This window comes from Bos grunniens, chromosome 7 (genome assembly GCF_055505025.1).
Source record: "Bos grunniens cultivar Pamir isolate PY7600 chromosome 7, Bosgru_T2T1.0, whole genome shotgun sequence".
Taxonomy (NCBI): domain Eukaryota; kingdom Metazoa; phylum Chordata; class Mammalia; order Artiodactyla; family Bovidae; genus Bos; species Bos grunniens.
Genome location: NC_141171.1, coordinates 91,280,719 through 91,297,342, shown reverse-complemented (window position 1 = coordinate 91,297,342; position 16,624 = coordinate 91,280,719). Strand labels below are relative to the sequence as shown.

The 16,624-nt window shown below is 37.4% G+C and overlaps 1 protein-coding gene across 6 annotated transcripts in view; it reads right to left on the bottom strand.

Moving 5' to 3' along the window:
• The window catches only part of LOC147369959 (uncharacterized), a 650,726-nt gene that overhangs the window by 48,457 nt on the left and 585,645 nt on the right, over positions 1–16,624 (bottom strand). The window contains exons 6-7 of one of the 6 annotated variants that reach the window (XR_015168199.1): positions 12,181–12,294; positions 10,411–11,535 (exon numbers count right to left, since the gene is read on the bottom strand). The exons of the other annotated variants lie outside the window; for them this stretch is intronic. The gene's annotated coding sequence lies outside the window, so the exon portion shown is untranslated. Of the gene's footprint in view, positions 1–10,410; positions 11,536–12,180; positions 12,295–16,624 lie in introns of those variants that run through there. 6 annotated transcript variants of the gene reach the window in all.

Below are 16,624 nucleotides of genomic sequence, written 5' to 3'. Positions count from 1 at the left end.
ACAAGACCAATCTTTATCTGTTTAATTTCTTTATACCTTCGACAACAATCAATTGGCCATATTCATGTAGGTCTATGTGTTTTTCCATTGATTTCTATGTGTCTCTTCACCAATATTACACCATCTTCATTACTGTCTATAATTCCTACTGAGCAATTATTTTTTATTCAAATGAGTTTGTTTAGCAGCATTTTTGTGTGGGTCGTTGGTGTTATCAAGCCCTTAGAGAGAAGAAAGTTTGATTTGGTTGGGATTCAGGAAACAGCTAGAGAGGACAATACTTTTTAGTATGTACACAGCCTACATGTAGTCCTAAACTCCAAGAGTAAGACAAGGAGTACATCTAGAAGTGGATGGATACTGAAGAGTGACACGGCTCATTTAAAAATGACTATCCGTCATTTTTTGTGCAGCCTTGTGAACTTTTGCTCTATTCATCTGCAGCCTGATCGCCATCAAATACTAAAGGACACAGATGCAGCTTTTTCTGTATAACTCCCTCTTAGAACTATTTGATGAAATTTCTGTCTCAGCCTCCCTGATCTACAGTTTCCAGCTTCTTAACTCAGCAAGGCCACCAGACACTGTCTGGGTTTTCTGGCCATGCGAACTGTCTGAAAAGTGTCATCAGGCAGAAATCCTGGGTGATATTAAGGCTCACCATCTTTGTTTTCCTTTTCTCAGGGATAACAGCCGTTTACCATCATTTTCCAACGTCATAAAAATAATTGCTTCACATATTGTTCTAGTTTTTGAGTTGTTTACAGTGAAAGGTTAAGGCCAATACTTATTATTCCATCATAGATGAAACCAAAAATCCATTCTTTTATATTTAACTGTTATGAATAATGTTGGATTAGGTGTGTGTATGCTTATATGGATAAGAAATATAATCTTACAAAGATTTACAAATAGATATATGTGTGAACATAAATTTTCACCACGATTGGTAGGTTGTGTAAAGGAATGCTAACTTTCTAAAATACACTCTTGTCAAGTGGTTTTATCATTTGCAGTCTTACCACCAATGGATGCAATTACCATTTGCTCCATATCCTGTGTTTGGTATCATCACTTTTTAATTGTTATTTCTTTTTCCATTCTATGAGGTATGAATTTAATTTGCATTTTGAAGATTAATGACATTGAGAATTTTTCATTTGTTTATTTTACATGTTTATTTTCTTTGGTAATGTGCCCATTCAAATTGATTACATATATTTTAACTGAGATGATTGTTTCTTACTGAGTGTTGAGAGTTCTTTATATTGATTTATTCCAGATATAGATCAATACCAGATGAAAATATTTGCAAACATTTATTTCAATAAGTATTTTCACATAGTATGTGGCTCATCTTTTTATTGTTTCAACAGGTGTCTTTCAAAAACTTATGTATTTAATTTTGATAAAGTTTAACTTAGCAATTTTTAATCAATCATTTTCTTTATCTAAGAAATCTGTAGGCAAGATTACAAAGACTCTACTGTTTTCTTCTTGAATTTTTCTAGTTGTGTATAATATATTTAGTACATGAGCCATTCTGAGCTAATTTTTGGTATGTATCAAGTTTCCTTTCAGGTTTTGTGTCTGCAGAGATCTAATTGCTCTAACACCATTTGGTGAAACCACAATCCTTTCTCCACTGAATTGGCATTATATCTGTCAAAAATCAATTGATTTAGTTGTGTAGACTTATCTCTGGATTCCATATTCTGTTACGTTGATCTACATGTCTATTATTTCATTACTACTGCCTGACAAGATTATTATATGAGGTTGGCCAAAGAATTTATTCCTTTTTTTCCCTGTAAGATGGCTCTAGGAGGACCTAGCTGTCTTTACTGCTGCTGCTGCTGCTGCTAAGTCGCTTCAGTCATGTCCGACTCTGTGCAACCATCAGCCCATCAGGCTTCACCATCCCTGGGATTCTCCAGGCAAGAACACTGGAGTGGGTTGCCATTTCCTTCTCCAATGCATGAAAGTGAAAAGTGAAAGGGAAGTCGCTCAGTCATGTCCGACTCTTCGCGACCCCATGGACTGCAGTCCCCCAGGCTCTTCTGTCCATGGGATTTTCCAGGCAAGAGTACTGGAGTGGGATGCCATTGCCTTCTCTGAGTTGTCTTTAACATCATTAGAAATAATTTTGTTACATTTTATTGTGACAGCTTTCATGTAAGCATACATTTAAAAAACCATAAAAATTGGTGAATTTTTGTGTAGTCATTTTAATATATGTAAGCAAAAGATAAAGAAGAAAAGTAAAGATATACCCAATTAAGTACAGAGTTCCAGAATTTAGCAAGGAGAGATAAGAAAGCCTTCTCACGTGAACAATGCAAAGAAATAAAGGAAAACAATAGAATAGGAAAGACTAGAGATCTCTTCAAGCAAGTTAGAGATATCAAGGGAACATTTCATGCAAGGATGGGCACAATAAAAGACAGAAACAGCAAGGACCTAACAGAAGCAGAAGATATTAAGAAGATGTGGCAAGAATACATAGAAAAACTATATAAAAAAGGTCATGATGACCTGGAAAACCACAATGGTGTGGTCACTCACCTAGAGATGGACATCCTGGAGTGTGAACCCAATAGCTTCATCATAAATCTTATTAGAAACAGAAAGTTCTGTAGCTCAATTTTGTTCTTGCTTTACTATTCTTTTGTCTTTATGAACAAATTTTAGGATCAATTTGGCAATGTCTGCAAAATCCTACTTGGATTTTTTGGGAAACTGCTTTGAATCTATATGTTATTTTGGAGAGAAGTGACATCTAAACAATATTGAGTCTTCTAATCCTTAAACTAAACTTTCTTCTTTTATTTGTGTATTCCTTGATTTCCTTCATCTGTGTTTTGTAGTTCCCAGTATAAAGATCTTACACATATTATACTAGGTTTACATATAAGCACATATTTCTTGGTGCAAATACAAGTAGTGGATCTTAATTTAAATTTCAAGTGGCTTATAACATGCATATGAAAACAGAATTGACTTTTTTTATCTTGACCTAGTAACTTGTAACCTTGTTAAATTCACTATTAGTTTAAATAACTTTTTATAGTTCTTTTAAAGTTTTCTATGTAGACAACACATTGTTTGTGTTGGATAAAGACAATTTTATTAATTCTTTCTAACCTGTAGGCTTTTAACATAATTTAACCCTATTGCACTGATGAGGGACAGGGAGGCCTTATGGGATCACAAAGAGTCGGACACAACTGGGCATCTGAACAACAGCCCTATGGCACTGCTGAGAATGTACCATACTATGTTGAATAGGAATGATGAGAGCAACCTCACTGCTTTGGTGTCAATTTTAAGTGGAAAGATTAGGTCTTTTGCAGTTAAACACAATGTTGTCCAAGGTGGCTCTAAAGGTAAAGAACCCATCTGCCAGTGCAGGAGACATAAGAGACATGGGTTTGATTCCTAGGTCAAGAAGATCCCCTGGAGGCAGGCATGGCAACTTACTCCAATATTCTTGCTTAGAGATTCCCTTAGACAGGAGAGTCTGGGAGGCTACAGTTCATAGGCTCAGAAAGATTCAGACACAACTGAAGTGACTTAGCATGCATGCAGCACAATGTTATTTGTAAGTTTTTGTGTCAGTTTAGTCGCTCAGTTGTGTCCGACTCTTTGCAACCCCATGAATCACAGCACACCAGGCCTCCCTGTCCATTACCAATTCCTGGAGTTCACTCAGACTCATGTCCATCGAGTCAGTGATGCCATCCAGCCATCTCATCCTCTGTCATCCCCTTGTCCTCCTGCCCCCAATCCCTCCGAGCATCAGAGTCTTTTCCAATGAGTCAACTCTTTGCATGAGGTGGCCAAAGTACTGGAGTTTCAGCTTCAACATCAGTCCTTCCAAAGAAATCCCAGGGCTGATCTCCTTCAGAATGGACTGGTTGGATCTCCTTGCAGTCCAAGGGACTCTCGAGAGTCTTCTCCAACACCACACTTCAAAAGCATCAATTCTTCGGCGCTCAGCCTTCTTCACAGTCCAACTCTCACATCCATACATGATCACAGGAAAAACCATAGCCTTGACTAGACGAACTTTTGTTGGCAAAGTAATGTCTCTGCTTTTCAATATGCTATCTAGGTTGGTCATAACTTTCCTTCCAAGGAGTAAAGCGTCTTGGCTGCAATCACCATCTGAAGTGATTTTGGAGCCCCAAAAAATAAAGTCTGATACTGTTTCCACTGTTTCCCCATCTATTTCCCATGAAGTGGTGGGACCAGATGCCATGATCTTCGTTTTCTGAATGTTGAGCTTTAAGCCAACTTTTTCACTCTCCACTTTCACCTTCATCAAGAGGCTTTTTAGTTCCTCTTCACTTTCTGCCATAAGGGTGGTGTCATCTGCATATCTGAGGTTATTGATATTTCTCCAAGCAATCTTGATTCCAGCTTGTGTTTCTTCCAGTCCAGCGTTTCTCATGATGTACTCTGCATATAAGTTAAATAAACAGGGTGACAATATACAGCCTTGACATACTCCTTTTCCTATTTGGAACCAGTCTGTTGTTCCATGTCCAGTTCTAACTGTTGCTTCCTGACCTGCATACAAATTTCTCAAGAGGCAGATCAGGTGGTCTGGTATTCCCATCTCTTTTAGAATTTTCCACAGTTTATTGTGATCCACACAGTCAAAGGCTTTGGCATAGTCAATAAAGCAGAAATAGATGTTTTTCTGGAACTCTCTTGCTTTTTCCATAATCCAGCAGATGTTGGCAATTTGATCTCTGGTTCCTCTGCCTTTTCTAAAACCAGCTTGAACATCAGCAAGTTCACGGTTCACATATTGCTGAAGCCTGGCTTGGAGAATTTTGAGCATTACTTTACTAGCGTGTGAGATGAGTGCAATTGTGCGGTAGTTTGAGCATTCTTTGGCATTGCCTTTCTTTGGGATTGGAATGAAAACTGACCTTTTCCAGTCCTGTGGCCACTGCTGAGTTTTCCAAATTTGCTGGCATATTGAGTGCAGCACTTTCACAGCATCGTCTTTCAGGATTTGGAATAGCTCAACTGGAATTCCATCACCTCCACTAGCTTTGTTCACAGTGATGCTTTCTAAGGCCCACTTGACTTCACATTCCAGGATGTCTGGCTCTAGATGAGTGATCACACCATCGTGATTATCTGGGTCATGAAGATCTTTTTTGTACAGTTCTTCTGTGTATTCTTGCCATCTCTTCTTAATATCTTCTGCTTCTGTTAGGTCCATACCATTTCTGTCCTTTATTGGGCCCATCTTTGCATGAAATATTCCTTTGGTATCTCTAATTTTCTTGACGAGATCTCTAGTCTTTCCCATTATGTTGTTTTCCTCTATTTCTTTGCATTGATCGCGGAAGAAGGCTTTCTTATCTCTTCTTGCTATTCTTTGGAACTCTGCTTTCAGATGTTTGTATCTTTCCTTTTCTCCTTTGCTTTTCACTTCTCTTCTTTTCACAGCTATTTGTAAGGCCTCCCCAGACAGCCATTTTGCTTTTTTGCATTTCTTTTCCACGGGGATGGTCTTGCTCCCTGTCTCCTGTACAATGTCACAAACCTCATTCCATAGTTCATCAGGCACTCTGTCTATCAGACCTAGGCCCTTAAATCTATTCCTCACTTCCACTGTATAATGTGGAAGTGAGAGTAGTAGCGGGAGCTGCCCCGTGTCCGAGGTCAGGGGCAGCGATGAGAGGAGTTACCCCACATCCGAGGTCAGGGCCGGCAGCTGGGAGGAGCAATCCCACACCCGAGGCCAGGGGCGGCGGCAGGGAGGACCAACCCCGCGTCCAAGGATCATGGCTGCATGGGCGCAGGAGGGCCTAGAGGAGCTATCCCACATTGAAGGTCAGGAAGGGAGGCGGTGAGGAGATACCCCTCGTCCAAGGTAAGGAGCAGTGGCTGCGCTTTGCTGGAGTAGCCATGAAGAGATACCCCACGCCCAAGGTAAGGGAAACCCAAGTAAGATGGTAGGTGTTGCAAGAGGGCATCAGAGGGCAGACACACTGAAACCATACTCACAGAAAACTAGTCAGTCTAATCACACTAGGACCACGGCCTTGTCTAACTCAATGAAACTAAGCCATGCCCCTGGGGCAACCCAAAATGGGAGGGTCATGGTGGAGAGGTCTGACAGAATGTGGTCCACTGGAGAAGGGAATGGCAAACCACTTCACTATTCTTGCCTTGAGAACCCCATGAACAGTATGAAAAGGCAAAATGATAGGATACTGAAAGAAGAACTCCCCAGGTCAGTAGGTGCCCAATATGCTACTGGAGATCAGTGGAGAAATAACTCCAGAAAGAATGAAGGGATGGAGCCAAAGCAAAAACAATACCCAGCTGTGGATGTGACTGGTGATAGAAGCAAGGTCCAATGCTGTAAAGAGCAATATTGCATAGGAACCTGGAATGTCAGGTCCATGAATCAAGGCAAATTGGAAGTGGTCAAACAAGAGATGGCAAGAGTGAATGTCGACATTCTAGGAATCAGCGAACTCAAATGGACTGGAATGGGTGAATTTAACTCAGATGACCATTATATCTACTACTGCGGGCAGGAATCCCTCAGAAGAAATGGAGTGGCCATCATGGTCAACAAAAGAGTCTGAAATGCAGTACTTGGATGCAATCTCAAAAATGACAGAATGATCTCTGTTTGTTTCCAAGGCAAACCATTCAATATCACAGTAATCCAAGTCTATGCCCCAACCAGTAACACTGAAGAAGCTGAAGTTGAACGGTTCTATGAAGACCTACAAGACCTTTTAGAAGTAACACCCAACAAAGATGTCCTTTTCATTATAGGGGACTGGAATGCAAAAGTAGGAAGTCAAGAAACTCCGGAGTAACAGGCAAATTTGGCCTTGGAATACGGTATGAAGCAGGGCGAAGACTAATAGAGTTTTGCCAAGAAAATGCACTGATCATAACAAATACCCTCTTCCAACAACACAAGAGAAGACTCTACACTTGGACATCACCAGATGGTCAACACCAAAATCAGACTGATTATATTCTTTGCAGCCAAAGATGGAGAAGCTCTATACAGTCAGCAAAAATAAGACCAGGAGCTGACTGTGGCTCAGACCATGAACTCCTTATTGCCAAATTCAGACTGAAATTGAAAAAGTAGGGAAAACCACTAGACCATTCAGGTATGACCGAAATCAAATCCCTTATGATTATACAGTGGAAGTTTTTGTGTAGATGTCCCTTATTAGTATAAGTATGTCTACTTCTACTCCTAGTTTGCTAAGAGTTTAACCATGGATGAATATTGAATTTGGTGAAATGCTTTCTTTACATCTACTAAGAATAGGAATATGTTGGTAAATGTTTAATTACTAAAATTCTGGTGAAAAGTATAAAGAGTGCTCCTATGAACATTCACATTCAAGTATCTATTTACATATCTGTCTTCAATTCTCTCCAGTTTGCCTTTAATAAGTGTTAGTATGAGATCACTTTTTATACTTTTATATTTAACCTATTTGTATTTTTGCATGTTTTTAGGCAGCATACAGTTGGATCTTGCTTTTTTTCACCCATTCTATTTTTTTTTTTAATTTTGACTGAGAGGCTTATACAATTTGTATTTAAGGTATTATTGATAATTTTTAGTTTAAATCTACCAAATAGCTAATTATATTCCATGATATCATCTTTTCCTTACATTATTTTTCCCTAATGCCCTGCCTCCTTTGAGATTAACTATATTTATATTTATGATTCAATTTTGTTGGCTTATTAGCTATATCTCTAATTTGGGATTTTCATTACCATTGTTGAAATACATCTTTAATTATCAAATCTACCCTCAAGTAGAGCATAAAAAACTTAAAAAAACTATACCTCAATCATCACCTCCTTAACCTTTGCGTTATTGTCATATATTTGTTTCTATCTAACAATACATTATAAATCATTACAAATACATTATAAATAATATATTGTTACTGGTTTTGCTTTAAGCTGTTAATTATCTTCTACAGTGATTTTTCAGAACAAGAAATCACTCTTTAAGCATGCAAGGAATATTTTCCAGGATAGACCACATACTAGGTCACAAAACAAGCCACAACAAATCTAGGAAGGTAGAAACAATATCAGGCTTCCTGGTGGTTCAGATGGTAAAGAATCCTCCTGCGATGCAGGAGACCTGGGTTTGATCCCTGGGTTGGGAAGATCCCCTGGAGGAGGGCATGGCAACTCACTCTACTATTCTTGCCTGGAGAATCCCATGGACAGAGTGCCCAGCAGGCTACATTCCATGGGGTTGCAAAGAGTTAGAAACAACTAAGTAACTAAGCATAGCACAGCACAACATCCTTCTCTAACTATTCAAAAAAATTGCAGAAGATTGAACACTCCCAAATTCATTCTCTAAGGCTAACATATCCTTATACCAAAACCAGACAAAGACACTACAAAAAAAAGAAGAAAATCACAGGCCAATGTTGCTGATGAATATAGATGCAAAAAGCCTCAACAAAATATTAGCAAACCAAATCCAACTATACATAAAAATGATCATACACCATGATGAAATTGGATTTATTCTACAGTCACAAGGATAGCTTAACACACTCAATTCAATCAATGTGCTATACCATAACAATAAAAAGAAAGACAAAAATAACATGATGATCTCAACAGAAATAGGAAAAGAATTTGACAAAATTCAACATCCATTTATGATAAAAACTATCATCAAAGTGGACATAGAGAAACAGGACAGTGAAAGTCGCTCAGTTGTGTCTGACTCTTTGTGACTCCATGGACTACATACAGTTCATGGGATTCTCCAGGCCAAAATACTGGAGTGGGTAGCCGTCCCCTTCTCCAGGGGATCTTCCCAACCCAGGGATCAAACCCAGATCTCCTGCATGGCAGGCAGATTCTTTACCAGCTGAGCCACCAGGGAAACCTGATATTATTTCTACCTTCCCAAATTTGTTATGACCTGTTTTGTGACCTAGTATATGGTCTACCCTGGAAAATATTCCATGCATGCTAAAAAAGTGATTTCTTTTTCTGAAAAATCACTTTAGAAGATAATTAACAGCTTAAAACAAAAACAATAACAATGGATTATCTGATTTATAATGTATTGCTGCTGCTGCTAAGTTGCTTCAGTCGTGTTCAACTCTGTGTGACCCCGTAGATGGCAGCACACCAGGCTCTGCCATCCCTGGGATTCTCCAGGCAAGAACACTGGAGTGGGTTGCCATTTTCTTCTCCAATGCATGAAAGTGAAAAGTGAAAGTGAAGTCACTCAGTCATGTCCAACTCTTAGCAACCCCATGGACTACAGCCCACCAGGCTCATCCGTCCATGGGATTTTCCAGGAAAGAGTACTGGAGTGGGGTGCCATTGCTTTCTCTGAATGTACTGCTAGATAGAAACAAATAAATAACAATAATGCAGAGTCTAAGGAGGTGATGATTGAGGTATACTTTTTTTAAAGTTTTTATAGAGAAACATCTTTCAACATAATAAAGGCCATTTACTACAAATCCACAGTCAACATGATATTCTATGGTGAATAGCTATAATCCTTTCTGCTAAATTCAGGAACAAGGAAAGGAGGCTCATTCTCACAGTCTCAGTTAACATATTTTCAGAAGGCATAGTCTCAGCAATCATACAAGTAAAAGAAGTAAAATATATCCAAATAGGAAACCAAGAGGTAAAACTGCTACTATTTACATATGACATAATACACTCTATATAGAGAACACTAAAGTCTCCATCCAAAAACTATTAGAAATAATAAATGAACTCAGCAAGATTTCAAGATACAAGATTAATATACAGAAATCTGTGGCATTTTTATATACTAATGAACAATCAGAAAGGGAAGCAGGAAAAAAATCCCATTTAAAATCACATCAAAAAGAATAAAAATACCTAGATATGAATTTAACCAAGGTGAAAGATATTCTAAAAACTTCAAAACAATGATAAAGAAAATTAAAGATGATTTAAATAAATAGAAAGATATTCCATTCTCTTTAATTTGAAGAATTAGTATAATTAAAATATCCATATACTCAGATCAATCTACAGATTTAATGCAAATTCCTATCAAAATACTTAGGACAGAGTATTTCACAGAACTAAAATAATCCTAAAATTTACACGGAACCACAAAAGACCCTGGAATGTAAACACAATTCTGAGAAAAAAGAACAAACCTGGAATTATAACTCTCCCTGATATCAGACCATACTAAAAAGCTACAGTAATCAAAACAGTGAGACACTGGCACAAAAACAGACACACAGATCAATGGAACAGACAAGAGAACACAGAAATAAATCCATGTACCTATGTTCAATCTATGACAAAGGAGTCAAGAATATACAATGGAGAAAAGACAGTGTCTTCAACAAGTGATGCTGGGAAAAGTGGACAACCACATGTAAAACAATAAAATTAGAACATTCCCTTACATTGCATACAAAAATAAACTCAAAATGGTTTAGAGGCCTAAGTGGAAGACATGAAAGCTTAAACCATCTAGAAGACAACATAAGCAGAACACTCTTTGACATAAATTATAATGATATTTTCTTGGGTCAGTTCCCCAAGGGACTTACTTCTTTTGAAAAAAAAAAAAGGAAAAATCAATAAATGAGATCTAATCAAACTTAAAAGCTTTTGTACAGCAAAGGAAACCACAACCAAAATGAAAAGAGAACCTACTAAATGGAAGAAAATATTTGCAAATGATATAACTGATAAAGGGTTAATATTCCCAGGTGGTGCTAGTGGTAAAGAATCTGCCTGTCAATGTAGGAAATACAAGAGACACAGGTTCGATCCCTAGTCAGGAAGATCCCCTGGAGAAGGAAATGGCAGCTCACTCCAATATTCTCACCTGGAAAATTCCATGGACAGAGGAACCTGGTGGATTGCACTACAAGGGGTCACAAAGAGTTGGACATTTCTGAGCATACACACACACATACGCATTCAACTTGAATATTAAAAGAAAAACAAGCAATACCATCCAAAAAATGTGCAGAAGACTTAAATAGACATTTTTCAACAAAGACATACAGATGGCCAATAAGCACACAAAAGGATGTTCAATGTCTCTATTAGAGAAATGAAAAACAAAAGTACCATGACATGTTACCTCATGCCAGTCAGAATGGCCATCGTGAAAATGCCTACAATAACAAATGTTGAAGAGTATATGGAGAAAAGGAAACTCTTGTACACTGTTGATGGAAATGTGAATTGGTGCAGCCACTATCCAAAACAGTATGGTAGTTTCATTAAAAATATTAAATAGAACTAGCACAGGGAAAAAAATTGTGAAAGTGACATTGAGATGTTTCCTGTTGTTGTTGAGTCACTAAGTCATGTCCAACTCTTTGAAACTCCATGGACTGTAGTCCTTCAGGCTCCTGTGTCCATTGAATTCTCCAGGCAAGAATACTGAAGTGGGTAGTCATTCACTTCTCCAGGGGATCTTCCTGATCCAGGGATCATAATTCCGCTTCTGGATATATACTTAGAAAAAACAAAATCACTAATTTGAAATGATATATGCATCCCAGTGTTCATACCAGCACTATTTACAATAGCCAAGCAACCCAAAAGTCCATCCACAGATGAATGGATAAAGAAGAGGTGGTGTGTGTGTGTGTGTGTGTGTGTACAACGTGCACATCTATCTAATGGCATATTACTCAGCCATGAAAAAGAATGAAATCCTGCCATTTGCAGCAATGTGGATGGACCTAAAGAACACTGTGCTTAGTGAAATTGGTCAGAGAAAAACAAATATTATATATATTATATCACATGTATATGGAATCTGGAATATAATATAAATGAATGTATATGCAAAATAGAAACAGACTCACAGGTATTGAAAGAAAACTTGTCATTACCAAAGGGGAGAGGGAAGTGCAGAGGGACAAATTATGGGTACAGGATTAACAGATATAAGCTGCTATATATAAAATTGACAAGTAAGTTTTACTATATAACATAGGGAACTATACCCATTACCTTGTAAAAATCTATAATGGAATGTTATTGGCAAAAATACTGAATCACCATGCTGTACCCAGGAAACTAACACAATATTGTAAAGCAACTGTATCTCAATTTAAAAGAGAAAAAATAAGAAATCATTTAGTTTATGTTTACCTATATAGTGACTTTTCCTAAAACTCTTTTACTTTGTATAGATTCAGAGTTCCATTTGGTATTATTTTCTTTCTTCCAGATGGGCATGTTTTTTTTACATTTCTTCATTCAAAACTGAAGTCAAAATAAGAATATTTAAGGTAAATGCAAACTCTAAAAATTCATTATTACATGCTGCTAGCCAATAAAAACATAATGCAAGGTACATGCATAATCCTTAATTTTGTAATACCTGCATTAAAAATATAAAAAGAAAGAAAAAACATTAATTTTAATAATATATTTCAGCCCAATATAACCAAAATATAATTTTTAAAAGATGAACAAAATATTTTATATTTTTATACAATCTTAAATCTTCAATATTTAATATAACTATTTTATAATTATAGCATATCTTAATTTAGCCTCATCACATATCAAGTTCTCAAAAGCTACATATGACTGGTGGTTACTGTTTTGGGTATCACAAGTTTAAACTATTATGACTGACTTAATCAAGTGTACTTTCCTAAGGTTGGGAATAGGAACTCTAGGCAAAGGAGAAATATTCAATGGGTATTTTGTAGGCAATTAACAGTATGTCTTGCACCAACCTTGTTCCACTATGACTTCTCGTTTCTCTTAACAATTATACCTTCTAGAATGTATGATAATTTTGGATTTATTTACCAAAGATTTTGGTTAGTTAGGACTATGACTATGAGAGGTTATGAAACCTGCTGGTTATGATTTAAATGATGGCAGCTTGCCACACCTTTCCTTAGTTCTAAATTACAGAAAAGAAACTGAACAAATTTTCCATGTACTGCATGTACCTAGTATTTGGCACAGACCTCTCAGCAATATGTGAAAACTAAATCTGCCTGACTTAACACAGATCTTTTGCTCATGACCTAGTTCACGATGAGATCCAACTCTCTGAGAAAAAAAAAAAAAAATTTCTCCAAGGTCTTCCAAGCAACTAAGTATAAATAGTCAAATTCCTCTAGTTCTTTGGTTACCCTCTTCACATGAAATGAGCTTAATGATATGGTGGAAGGGAAAGATTTCCTGGCTGATTGACCTCTTGTAAGCCTGAAATAATATTTCCAGTCTGGAGCCTGCTTCCTTGGAAATAAAGGAATGGCATTTAAAGCAACATGCCCAGTAATCCAGCAGACCCTCCAATAGCTGGCCAGAAGTTGTTGCGTAACACAGGGAGCCTAGTCCGGCACTCTGTGGTGACCAAGAGGGGTAGAATCGGGGGAGCGGAGGCTCACAAAGGGGGGTGAGTATGTATAAGTATGGCTGACTCGTGCTGCTGTATGGCAGAAACCAACACAATACTGCAAAAATTTAAAAAGAAAAAACATTAATTTTTTTTTCCTTTACAGCCAGCCCATTAAGCTTTATATTAACATATCAAAATATTAAAACAATGCTGTTTAACAAGATAGCCCATGTAAATATATTTTCCTAGCATTAAGTAGATATTTTATTTTCTGATAAAATACAGGTGCAGATGAAATGGCACATAGAGGAATGTTCTTCAGTGTTTTTCCTTTTCTAATTTCATTTTAGAAGAAATATCCTATATCTCTTTCTAAACATCACAGGGAACTCAACTCAGGGCTCTCTGAAGACCTAGAGGGATAGGATGAGGTGAGGGTGGCGGAGGGAGGCTCTCTGCCTTTCACTATCCCCTCAAGTTTGCTCAAACTCATGTCCATTGTGTCCATGATCCCATCCAGCCATCTCATCCTCTGTCGCCCCCTTCTCCTGCTTTCAGTCTTTCCCAGCATCAGAGTCTTTTCCAGTGAGTTGGCTCTTCACATCAGGTGGCCAAGTACTGGAGCTTTAGCTTTCAGCATCAGTCCTTCCAATGTGTATTCAGGATTGATTTCCTTCAGGATTGATCTCCTTGGTGTCTGAGGGACTCTTAAGAGTCTTCTTTAGAACCATAATTCAAAAGCATCATTTCTTCAGCCCTTAGCCTTCTTTTATGGTCCAACTCTCACATACATACATGACTACTGGAAAAACCATAGGCTTGACAAGACGGACCTTTGTTAGAAAGTGATGTCTCTGCTTTTTAATACACTCTCTAGGTTTGTCATGGCTTTTCTTCCAAGGAACAAGTGTCTTTTAATTTCATGGCTGCAGTTACCGTCCGCAGTGCTTTTGGAGCCCGAGAAAATAAAATCTGCCATTGTTTCCATTTTTTCCCCCATCTGTTTGCCATGAAGTGATGGGACTGCATGCTGGAATCTTAGTTTCTTGAATATTGAGCTTTAAGTCAACTTTTTCAGCCAGCTTATTACCCATATATATGAAATATATAAAAACAAGTTTTTTGTGGAGGTAGTACATTATCAGTATTTTGATTCAAATGAAATATTGGAAGAAAATTCAAAATTCTTTTTCTTGGAAAAGCAATTAAAAATTGTATTAAATTACATAAAAGTTAACCATCTAGGATCTCATACTTTTACTTAAATAAATGTAAAAAGTAAAAATCTAATTTATAAATTAATCATTAATTTAAATAATTACTTTACAATCTTTTGTCAACATATGTATGTTCAGAAACTATCTGAAACTAAGACTATTTTCTCATCACTGGGATATATTTAATAATATGTAATCTTTTAAAATGGAGAAATATAAAATAATATTCATATAAGAAATATTTTTATCCATTTCTAAATATTGCATTATTTCTTAATGATAAGTTAATTAAAATATTGATAACTAAACCTATCTTAAATTACATTATGATGTAATGCCTAAAAGTTATATTTTTCAAAAACTATATTTGAGGAAAATACTCCACAGGAGACGTGGAGCAGTAAAAGCTTGAAATTTCATATACTGGCTGCTGTAAACGGCATAGAGAAAAAAAAGTGGTGAAACTACGTCAGAAATCTTTGATCTAGGGTTCTTCAGCCTTGGCACTCTCAGCACTTGGACTGGGTGACTGCCGTAGGGGCTGTCCTGTGCACTGCAGTGGATTTAGCGGTATTCCTGGACTTCACCCACTAGCTGACACTTGTTCAGTCACTGAGTCATGTTCGACTCTTTACCACCCCATGGACTGCAGCATACTTGGCTCCTCTGTTCTCCACTATCTCCCAGAGTTGGCTCAAATTTATGTTTATTAAGTCGGTGATGCTAACTAACCATCATCCTCTAACATTCCCTTCTCTTTTTGCCTTAAATCTTTCCAAGCATCAGGGTCTTTTCCAATGAACCAGCTCTTGCGGCCAAAGTATTAGAGCTTCAGCTTCAGCATCAGTCCTTCCAATGAATATTCAGGGTTGATTGCCTTTAGGATTAATTGCTTTGATCTCCTTGCAGTTCAAAGGACTCTCAGGAGTCTTCTTTAGAACCACAATTTGAAAGTATAAATTCTTCAGCACTCAGTCTTCTTTAGGGTTCAACTCTCATATCCGTATATGACTACCGGGAAAACCATAGCTTTTATTATATGAACTTTAGTTGGCAAAGTGATGTCTCTGCTTTTTAATAGCTGTCTACGTTTATCATAGTTTTCCTTCCAAGGAGCAAGCGTCTTTTAATTTCATGGCTGCAGTTACCATCTGCAATGATTTTGGAGCCCAAGAAAATAAAATCTGTCACTGTTTCCAATTTTTCCCTTTCTATTTGCCATGAAGTGATTGAATGTTGAGTTTTAAGCCAGCTTTTTCACTCTCATCAAGAGTTTCTTTAGTTCCTCTTCACTTTCTGCCATTAGAGTGGTATCTTCATATCTGAGGTTGTTGATATTTCACTCAGCAGACTTGATTCCAGCTTGTGCTTCATCCAGCCGGGCATTTCACGTGGCATATGAAATGCCATTATTTTCTACTCTGCATAGAAAATAAATAAGCAGGGTGACAATATAGAGCCTTGTTGTGCTCCTTTATGAATTTTGAACCAATCCATTGTTCCATGTCCATTTCTCACTTCTGCTTATTGATCTGCATATTATAGGTTCTCAGAAAACACATAAGGTGGACTGGTATTCCCACTTCTTTAAGAATTTTCCACAGTTTGTTATGATCCACACAGTCAAAGGCTTTAACATAGTCAATAAAGCAGAAGTAGATCTGTTTCTGGAACTCCTTTCTTCTTCTATGATACAATGAACATTGACAATTTGGTTTCACTGGTTCCTCTGCCTTTTCTAAATCTAGCTTGTACATCTGGAAGATTTTGGTTCACAGAACTGCTGAAGCCTAGCTGGAAGGATTTTGAGCATAATCTTACTAGTATGTGAAATGAGTGCACTTTCCGGTAGTTTGAACGTTCTTTGGTATCACCCTCCTTTTGACTTTTCCTGTCCTGTGGCCCCTGCTGAGTTTTCCAAATTTGCTAACATATTGCATGCAGCACTTTAGCAGCATTGTCATCTAGGATTTAAAATAGCTCCGTTGGAATTACATCACCTCCACTAGCTTTG